At 46.7% G+C, this 10,700-nt stretch overlaps 1 pseudogene; it reads right to left on the reverse strand.

Moving 5' to 3' along the window:
• Nucleotides 1-9,513: 9,513 nt before the first annotated feature.
• LOC147727639 (tubulin-specific chaperone C-like) lies at nucleotides 9,514-10,421 on the reverse strand (annotated as a pseudogene).
• Nucleotides 10,422-10,700: the final 279 nt, after the last annotated feature.

Below are 10,700 nucleotides of genomic sequence, written 5' to 3' on the forward strand. Positions count from 1 at the left end.
CTCCAGAACAGCTGGGTGTCATCTGCATTATTGTAAAATCTCATTTGTTTGGTAAATTGTGAAGTGCCTTTAAACAAGTGGTGTGAAGTAAAGTGATGGAGGCCCCCTGCAAAATGGAATCAGGGGATCCACAAGACTCCCTTATGTCACACATATATTCATTGTTCTTTGGTTGAATGGTGGTGCCTCTGAAGATCTGGGGCCCATCTCCACCACACAGGCTGTAAGGGTCTGTGTTACAACGCTGTTATAAACATATGGAAGAAATGTTCAGGTCTTCTGGTCTGTAGTCTTTCTTCCTGATGATAACAAATGACACAACTTCTAAACGTGTGTTAAGAGGCACTGGATCCTGGTCAATGGATGCATGATGGCACTGTATCTTAATAGACAGGATCGAATGATGTCTACAAATCCATCATTCTCTGTCTTCTTCCCCCTCTCTCCCTCTGTATCTGTCTTGACCCCACTCTTTCTCCTCGGCTCTAATCTCCCTTCACTCTGTATTTCTCCATCCCTCTTTCGTATTCCGTGGTTTTTTCTAAATAAATGTTTGCCTGTCACTAAACTGCTATCTCTCACTACAAATCTATGTGAACATCTATTTTGCTATTCCCTTTCCTAAGTATCTATTATATATTCTCTCTAATTTCTCTCTTCCTTTATTTCCCTCTCCCATCTCCTTGTCTTTCTTGTTTTCTCTCTCACGTCCCCTCTTCCTTTCTTTAATCATTCATCCTTTATACTCTCTCTTTCTCCCCCTTTTTCCTCTCTCTCTGGGCTTGTATCTCTCTTTCTTTTTTCACACTCTCGCTTTTTCTCCTACCTTGGTTTCTCTGTTTTACTTTTCATCTTCCACTCTTGTTATCTCTTCCTCTCTACCTATATCGGTTTCCCCTCTTACCTCAGGAAACCATCTTTCCTGATTTTCACCCCTCCCTGTCAACCTCCTCTATTTTCTTGCTGCTATATGTTTCATTTATATACACAAACATTAAAATGTGGCAGGAGTTTCTTGTGTCTTAAACCCTCCCCGGATGTCAACACTGGGTCCCAGATTTACTAATATTTTGCGTCGTGAATAAGCCACTTGTTGGGCTCAGCCATGTTAAAAATATTTTAGCAGATATGACGCATTTGTGCTGTCTCCATTTCATGCAAAGCAGAGCAGCAACATTGCTTACTGCTCTCCTTTGCATGAAAAATTAGCAAATATCCCCCCCCCTTATATTTATTTAACGCATATCTTCTACCTGCTGTCTGTCTTTCATACTGAAAACTGTTACCGAGTCGTAAAATACTGTGTGCAATGTGGCGGGTGACACAGATATCTTCTATTAAGATTTTTCATCCTTTGCACTTTATTTGTCTCTGTTCTCAACGGGCCATTCTCTTGTGCTCATTAAAACATGTGCACATCCATCACGGTTGTTCCCTGGATGCAGTGACATTTCATGTAAGGTTTTAAGATAAATGACACTGGTTGCTGCACCTGCAGTGTATACGTGAGCGCACAGATTTAATGCGCAGTTTGTAAACAACATTGTACTCGATGCGGGTAAAACGTGCAGATTCATGCTGTAAGGAACACAATGTACTTCACCAAATGAAAGCTGGTGCAACTAGCTAGCAAGGGGCTCCATGACATGCGTGACACCTTCAACCAGTCGTTTTTCAGTCAGCCGCCTTTCCATCACGTGATGTTTTTAGCGCATTGTTGACAGCAATACCACAAGTCCCAGGATGCAGCTAGCTGTTACCGTAACATTAAGTGAAGTCTAATAGTGTCTTGTGTGACAAGAGACAGCAATACAAGACGAGGAAGCTATTATTGGAACAACATGCTGCATAGTGCTTGAACTAAAACATGTTTAGGGTTTGCACAGAACTGGTATCAACGTACACACCTGTGCTATGATGACCGTGTGGCCTTGCCGAGCAGTGAAATAATTTCGCTACTACACCGTGGGCGGGTGCTTATGTCATACCAAGTAACCCTGGCCGTAGTTTGCGAAGGTGCGCTACTCGTAGCTACGCGAAGGGCACTTAGCACTACGCGAGCTACGCGTAGCACCACGCGAACTGCGTAGAACCCTGTTTGCGATGATTGCACAGTGCCGTATGTTTGTCCGCACTGTGCAATCATTGAAAATGGAATCTTGCACAGTGCAAGCTGTCAAATCAAATCAAATCAAATCAAATTAGCTTTATTCGATTTATCAGAAAATCATAAAAGCATACAAGTACAATTTATACCATAAATCTAAAAACAGTTTCCACATAGACAAAATTTATAAAAATCTATAAAACATTTTTCCAGATATTAAAAGTCTGTAATAGATGTTTAAACGGAAGGCCTCATAATGGAGTGTTTAGTTAATTTAAACGTATAAAGGTTAGGTCATTGAGTTTCTGTGTTTCATCACTGACATTAAAAAGCGAGAAACAACAAAGATAACATACACCTCATCTAGCAATAGTAACTTCAGATAAGCAGTTTTACATGTTCTTATCCCTCAGCGTTTAAGTAGAGGTAAGAGTAACAATTTCCTCGGGGTGGAGTACAAATTACAAAAGAACATGATATGAATGTTACTTTGTGGTGAATGATCATCGCATGGGCAAATTAGATTCGACAAGGTCCAATCATTCTGTTTTGGGAAAGTGACCATGCGAAAGAAAGTCCCTAAACGCAGCCTAGTGAGAAGCATGCGAGGGTAGGGTGCAGTTTCAATGCTGAGATACAATTGTAAACCTTCAATGGGGGTAATTTGCTGGTAACTCAGGGTAGTGCTTTTGAGTTTCTCAGTATTCCATCTGGCGCTTTCTAGGTATGTGATTAAAAGTTTTTTGAGAGCCGGCCTAGACAAGGTTTCTAAAGACTTTGGGTCGTCATAAAATTCGGGGTGTCCAATGTTGGAGAACATCATCTGGACGTATCGTAGCCATTTAATTTTTGATGCGCCATCCAGGGTCAAGCAGTCTTTGATGAGTTCTCTGTTCAATTGGCATTCCACGGTAGTCCAAATTTTGTGCCACAGCAAACAAGGTGATGACTTTACAATGTCACTGAGGTATTTGAGGCCAGTCTCAATGTGGGACATAAAAGTCGAAGTAGTTTTGTTCACACCTAGTAAGTAGCGGATAAAAATGTTTTCACAGGTTTGTAGTGAGGACACATTCTCGAAACCCCATAGACCTGCTCCATAGGTGGCCGTCGCTATACACTTTGCCCGATAGATCTGTACCATCTTGGCGATAGGTTTGCCCCCAATTTTAGCTGCGAAAGTTCGCAGGGCCCCAATAGCACGGCTGAAAGCAAGTTTCCTGGCAGATACTGCATGTTTCCAGCCTCCTCTCCTCTCAAAAACAACGCCCAGGTAGCAGAAGGTGTCGGTGATCTCAATTTTTTGATCATCGAGATATATTGAGCATTGTGGTCTCTTATTTTTTTGGGAGCAAGACATGGAGAAGGTTTTAGAGATGTTAACTTTCAGATTTCTTTTCCCCATGTAGGATGAGAATTCAGTTACGGCTCTCTGCAACCCTACCTTAGTCCTAGACATAATTGCCGCATCATCGGCATATAAAAGAATTGGTACAGGCCTACTATTGACAGCTGGGTAGTCACTTGGGAAGTTTATTAAATTCTCTGCAATGGAGTTTATATAAAAACTAAATAGAAGGGGCGAAAGTATGCAGCCTTGCCTAACCCCTCTATTTATGGCAAATTTTTGAGTGCATTGCCCCTGTGTCCCGAACCTCACTCTGGCACCGGCATCTCTATATAATTCTTTTATGAATATGATGATAATAGGATCCACCCCAATGTCTTCCAGTGTTGACCAGAGCTGCGCATGGTCCACACAATCAAATGCGGAGCTAAGGTCAACAAAGGTAACGAACAGGTCCCCTTTTTTGGCCTCAGTGTATTTGGAGACCAATAAAGACAGGTTTAAGCATTGTTCCTGTGTGCCCAGTCCCTTTCGGAACCCATATTGGAACTCCGAGATGACCTTTTTCTCTGCTTCCCAGTACTGGATCCTCTTAAGGACGATCCTTCCTGCGATTTTCATAAGTCCGTCCAATAACGATATTGGACGGTAGCAAGCAGGATCGTCCCTGTTCCCCTTTTTAAAGATGGGCACTACAATTGCATCTGACCAGGTGTTAATTAAGCCACATTTGTTTCCCATATTTAAAACGTTAGTTAACAGGGGAACCCAGAAGTCCAGATTTGTTTTGTAGATGTCCACTGGGGTGTGATCAGGGCCAGGGGCTTTCCCTGACGGGCTTTCCCTAAGGGCACCTTCCACTTCTAGGGTGGTAAAAACCAGGTCAATTGGATAGGGGGATACTGGGGGGGCACTTAACGGATAATCCTCAGTTATTTTATGCAAGGGTGAGGTCGTCTCTTGTTGGTTCCGGGTGTCACCCTGGGTGTTGGTGTAAAGTTTGCCATAATGTTCTGCCCAGAGCTCTGCCGTAATTGCTACGTCTATGGAATTGTCACTGTCTTTTGTGTTATATACAGATCTTATGACTTTCCAGAAGAGGTTAGTGTCCTTATTCCTGGCAGCTTCCCCCAAGGCTTCCCAGGCCTCCCTCTTCATTGTCGCCCTTCGCTGGTTAATTGCCCTCTTATACTCTCGTCTCGCCTGACAAATTTGAACCCTGTCTTTAGGGATGGCGGATAAAACTTTCTTTAGATTTTTCAGGGCAGCTGTACACCTGGAGTCGAACCACCCACGTGTGTGCTTCCCATTCTTTTTGTGGCTCCTAGTTAGCGTATCTTTTATGAATCGCTGGATGTTAGAGAAGGCTGCCATGATGGCCTTTGGATCAGTGTCTTCTTCTAAACAGACAAATATGTCTGTAGAGCAGGATGATACGAGGTTCTGAAAGAAGGTTGTAGGGTTCATTTTCTCCCACTTTATCACATAGCCGTTGATCTTTGTTAGGGTGACATCAAGTGGATAAAGAGCCCCGCTAGATTCCTTTTCTTTCCCCTCTGTCAACCTTACCCCAAATAAAATAGGATAATGATCGCTCATTGGGTCGTCCCCAATCTCCCAAAAAGTTATAAAATTGGGATTAGTAGGTGATATTAGTGCAAAATCGATTGTAGTTTCACAGCCTCTTCCATTATATGTTGGGGCAAAGGGAACTGGGGGGGAGCATGCCTGATTGATGAAGGTTAGATCAAAAGAGAATATGATATTGTTAAGGAGAGACCCCAGATTGGTGTGTGAGAAGTGAAAAGGACCATCCTCCTCACGATCTGAAAGGCCGCACAAACCTAACTCAGAAGCTGGACAGATGGCACAATTGAAATCTCCCACCCACAGTACTGTGTGGTCCCCCGTGCTTTGATCTCTCAGTTTGTGGATATGATGGGTCATTTTATTCAAAATCAATTCCACTTCCTTGGCTGGCATGTTATTATAAAAATTCACCAGTATCACCTTTTGTGTGGTGCCCCATTTAAATGAAAGGATTTGGAAGTATCGATCAGAGTGGAAATTATATGCTTTTACAGCCCCTACATTCGAGGTATATATGCACAGACCCCCTTTATTGGGACCCTGGGGAGATGGAACAGCGGGTGAGTGAAATGTTCGGTAGCCCAGGATGTGGCTTTCCTCTACAAGCCAGGTTTCTTGCAGGCAAAGGATGCCATGCTTCTGCACAATCTCCAACCAAGGTTTGTGGGTGATCTTATTACCCAGGCCTGCTACATTCCAGGATAGGAGTGAATGCTTTAAGTCACTATTTTTCTGGTAAGGTTGACCCACGTTCCCCATTGTATCTATCGGAACTAGGGAATGTGTCATCTCTATCTGTTGTCTGGCCTGCGCAGGAAGGGCACGCTGTTCGGGGCAGGATTGATCTGCCCCCGGTAGGGTTGAATTTTTGTTAATGGGCAATAATTTATCGATGTTACTGGTGTTCATTGGGTAGTTGTGGGGACTCGAGGGGGGTGTAGGAGCGATGGTTCCCAGTCAATCCACCTGGTCTAGGCATTCAAACCTATTCATAGTGGGTGCTCCTTCCCACCAGTTGTTAGTGGTTTGCCATCCCTGCCCGTGGCCTTTCCATCTGTGATTGTGGGCTATAGACCGGGCCCCAGGTAGCTCTACAGTCTGTTTTGGAGGGTAAAAGAAGGTAAGGGGTTTGGTGACAATGGAGTGGTCAGTAGCATATGGATCCCAGGTGGTGATAAGTTGGGCTGTATGGGGGTCTGCAAATGAGACCACAATGCAGTCTCCAGGTATGGATTTATGAGTGCGACCCACCCATGGGACTCGCCTGACCATTAGGACCCTGCTCCTGGTGGTGTGAGGGAGCTGCCTGTTGACATTTAGCCAGTAGATCACTTTGTTCTTTAAAGACCACTGGGACTCCACAGAATCAGGGTCAAGTGGAGGTACCCCGGCCAAGATGACAACATAGGGCCCAGCATCATGGGGGAGATCAATATAGCCCCCACGAAAGTTCTGGTGACTTTGGTGATGGTTGACTGTGCGCTGTAAACGAGGGCTGATAATCGTATTCGCCTTCTGGGCAGCTCTAGGGATAGCTTTGGGCTGCACCTGTTTTTTGGGGGGTTTTATCTCTGATTTTAATGAGTTTGATGTGGGGGGAACAGGGACGTTTGAAATTGTCCGAGGTTTGGGGATTGGAATAGGTTTAGGTAGTGGAGGGGGCAAAGGTGGGGGCTGGATTAAAGAAACAAGGGTGGCAGCGTTAGGGTCTAGGGCCGGTTGGATGCCAGCATCGGGGGCTAGTGCAGATTGAATGCCATCATTGCTAACCTGGGGGACATCCTCAGCGATACGGGGATATGTGGCTTCCAGCTGTTTTAGGCTAAGCGTGGCCAGGGATACTAAGGTCTTGTCCATTTCAAGAAGGTGATTCTCAATACGTGACAGTCTGAGTTCAAAAGGTGACAGTAGTTGTTTTAAAGTAGCCCAGACTGTTTTGAGAAAATCTTCATCATCACCCGCCTTGTCCTTATCCCTCCCTAGCTCGTTTTGCCCTCCCCCCGTTAAGTTCTCTCCACAAACAGCGAGGTTCTCTGGAGCAGGGGCAAGAGTGATGTTAGAATGGCTATGTTCGCTATCACCCCCTATTAGCTGGGTGACCGAGTGTGATATTTGTGTGAGCTCCCCTGTATTGGGCAGTGTTCTTCTGTGATTGAAAAACTGCTGCCTTGCAATTTTTGCTTTTTTGCGAGCGTAAGCAGATTTTGCATTATTTTTCTTTTTCAGGGCTGGGCCATCTAGATTTTTGGTTTTTACTACAGAGGAGGAGGGGGCAGGAATGTCCGGCACAGTGTTAGTGACTCCAGGTCGAGTAGACACATGACCCTCAGTAGGTTTCGAGTGCATGGGAGTGAAGATAAAGGTGGGGGCTGATGGAAGTGGAGAAGAAGGGGGAGGATGATGAATGTCGGCGTGAATTATCAGAGGGAGGGGGCGTGAAGCGTTTTGGGGGGATGCAGCAGACGCAATATTTCCCAAGGAAGATTTTTTGGAGTTTGCAAAGGTTTGGGAAAGCCTGCGCGCAGCATCTAGCTCAATTGAAACCCTCTTCTGCATTTTAGTGATTTCGGCATCAATTGCCAAGTTTGTTTTCACAAGAAAATTGTCCAAGGTCCCATTAGGCTTGCTCAAACCCAGTGCAGTCTTACTGCGACTACCCCGAGTGCACATGATGTGTGGCAGTTACAATTCCGGAAGTGTACTCCCTAGTCTCGAAGTCCAGGCACAGTGACAGTGACACGAACCAAGGGGGGGTGGGCCAGGCCAGTCCTCTTAGGCCTCGAACGGCCTCAAACGGTCCCGCCCTTGTCCCGGGCTTCTCCCGGCGCCCTCCCGCGCAGCGGGGGTGTTGCTTCTCTTTTCTGGCTATGGGATTGGTGAATGAGGGGGTGGAGCCGGCAGGGAGAGCAGCCCAGGTGGTGACGGGCACGCGGGGACTCCTGGTCCTTGGAGTCCCCCGCTGCAGGCTCGCAGCCCTGCCGGTCAGTGCAGACGCCAAGCCCCTTGCTGAGATGTAGTCTGTGGCGGCCGCTGCTAACCGCGCAGCGGGACCCGCGAAGCGGGTCCGGCCAGTGGTAGCGGTAACAGCAGGCAGCAGGCTCCCTGGAGATGCGAAGGTGAGGTTTCTGTCCGCCGGTCCGTTAGCTATGGCTTGAGCCCAATTGTCAGGAGGAATCCACTTACGGCGTGCTAAGCAGTCGCTTAAGTGAGGCAGGTGGGGGTGGAGCCGGCAGGGAGAGCAGCCCAGGTGGTGACGGGCGCGCGGGGACTCCTGGTCCTTGGAGCCCAATTGTCAGGAGGAATCCACTGTCTTTTACTGCCACTCGAGTAGATTTTTACTCGAGCGGCAGCTTTCTCAACACGGACTAGTAGTTTCTCATCGCGAGAGGTCGCGAGCATACGCGACCACTCGCAATCAGAAATCTGATCTCCCCGTGTTGAGAATATTGCCGGGAGGTTTATTTTCTATGCTCGCGATCGTTAACTTGATGTTGCTGATCGCGAACGTGGAAAAAGTCTTGTCAGGTGTCATTTTGCTTGCTCACAGTCGCCAACTTGCGTTGAGGACCGCAAGCAAACAAAAAATGACCGCTGCACTACGCTACGCGTGTTTGCACTGTGCTACATGCAGTTTGCGTAGTGCGAAGTAGCGCAAACTTCAGAAACTACCCAAGGGTAGCGTAGTGGTTTTGCTCAGGTTTAATACCAAGTGCAGCTGGTGATGTACACAGAGGCTGCATCTGTCTTCCTGAATTCTTCAAAAGAAAACAGAGCCTCTGAGATCGGAGCGGAGAGCAATTGCGCAGATGACAGATAGGAATTTTAGTTTGTGAGAGTTCATAATGTATCTCTTACAGCTTCCACTGTGGTTATATACAGTGTTCTGGGGAATCATGAAAAAGTTGTTAGCCTTGTTAAGATACAATCCATTGTTTTTATGCGAACTCTCGCGTCCACTAATGCTCTGCAACGCCACCTGCCATGCACGTCCTGAACATTAAAACAAAACTCATTTGTCGGACATCCTGACATTTGGAATTTTTGATTTACCCAGAATTTGCAGGCATGCACTATTTTGTTTCTAGTTTGCAGAAAAATGTCATTGTTCTTTTATGAGAGTTATCCACCGAATTGTATTTACTTAATCATAAAAATAAAAAAGCGCAAGGAGAGTTTCATTTTAATAAGTTCAATACTAGCAAATGTGCAAAGGAGGACAGGTACGTTGAAGCAGAGAACGTTGTCAGTGATATTTAACTACATTAAATTAATCTAGGGTTTTTCCAACAGCTTTGAATAGCATATCACATTTCAGTGACCCTCGGGAAGATCAAAGAGTTGTAAAAGTCACGCCCTAGTAAAGAGTTCTTCCGTACAAAAATAACCAGGCTTGATAGTTTCCTTTGGTGAATGTGTTAACAGCTTCAAAGTCATGAATATGACCCTTCAGTCCCACTGGTTCACTCCTTTAATCACAGTGCACCCGCCGCTCTTCCTCGGGCACGATACCCCAGTTGGGCGACGCTGCATCCCGGGCCAGCCAGTCGAAGTCATCCACCTGACTTCAGTGATAGCGGGAGCGATCCAGGCCGGTGCAAAGGTAGTCCTCGACCATGCCTGGGTAGTTCCAAGTGACTGAGGCAAAGCCCAGGCTGTGGCAGTCCTCGATAATGGCCCGGCAGGTGACATGTAGGTAGATGCGGGTGTCAGTGCTGCAGTGCACCTGTAGTTGCTGACAGGGAAAGGTCGATTCGCAGCTGTGGCACTCATCCATAAACACGGAGCTGGAAACTAGCCCACCGAGAACAGTGCAACTGCGCAGCCCTTGCATGTGCAGGGTACCAGGGCTTCCCTGCAATTGTACCCAGCAGACCGGCAGATCTGATAACTGCACGTCCCGCTGGCTTAGCTCTTCCCAACAAAATGCCAAGCTCTGGTCCTCGAGGCTGCGAAAGCCACAGGTGGGTTCCATTTTAGCAGGAGCGGGTGCAGACGGGGTCTCTTTAGGCTCACAGGACTAGAATGCAAACCTCTTTTTGGGCTGCACTTGCTCTCTGCGTACAACCAGAGCCACCTGCAGTCGCTGCAGAGCATCCTGCGCCTGCTTCACGAATCAAGTCGTAAGAAGGCAGGAAGCGCTGGCTGTCATTCACCTGCTTCTGAAGAGCCTGAAGTCGGACCCCAGCATCCTGCAGCTCAGCCTCCCCGTTTCCTTCCCTGGATCATCTCCTGACTGTAGCAATTGTTCTAGAGCACCACGCTCAGGCCCGAAGGAAGCTTGAAAGAAGTCCCGCTTTTCTTTTCAGCCCGAAACTCCTTGGCCTGCCGTCGCCTTTCTGCCTCCTGCTGCCGCTTTGGATCATGTCGGATATACATATATATACAAATATTTTCAGCTATGCCCCAGGACTTGGCCCCCCGGAGGTTCATAAACCATGAAGGGTGAGAGCCCGCCCTTCATTTTTTTTCTCCTGCAGGATCCACTCACCCTGCGCGGATTTTGCTGATTAAAAAAAATAAAGTTTTTTTGGCCTTGGGGTTCCTTGTGGGACCACCTGAGCAGGCCTAGGGGGTCAGGGTATTTCTACCCTGCCCCCTTTTTGCATTTTGCGTGTTTTTTTCTTAGGTTTCTTGTGCCTCGGCTGCCAACACTTC

Source organism: Lissotriton vulgaris, chromosome 3_1, assembly GCF_964263255.1.
Source record: "Lissotriton vulgaris chromosome 3_1, aLisVul1.2, whole genome shotgun sequence".
NCBI lineage: Eukaryota > Metazoa > Chordata > Amphibia > Caudata > Salamandridae > Lissotriton > Lissotriton vulgaris.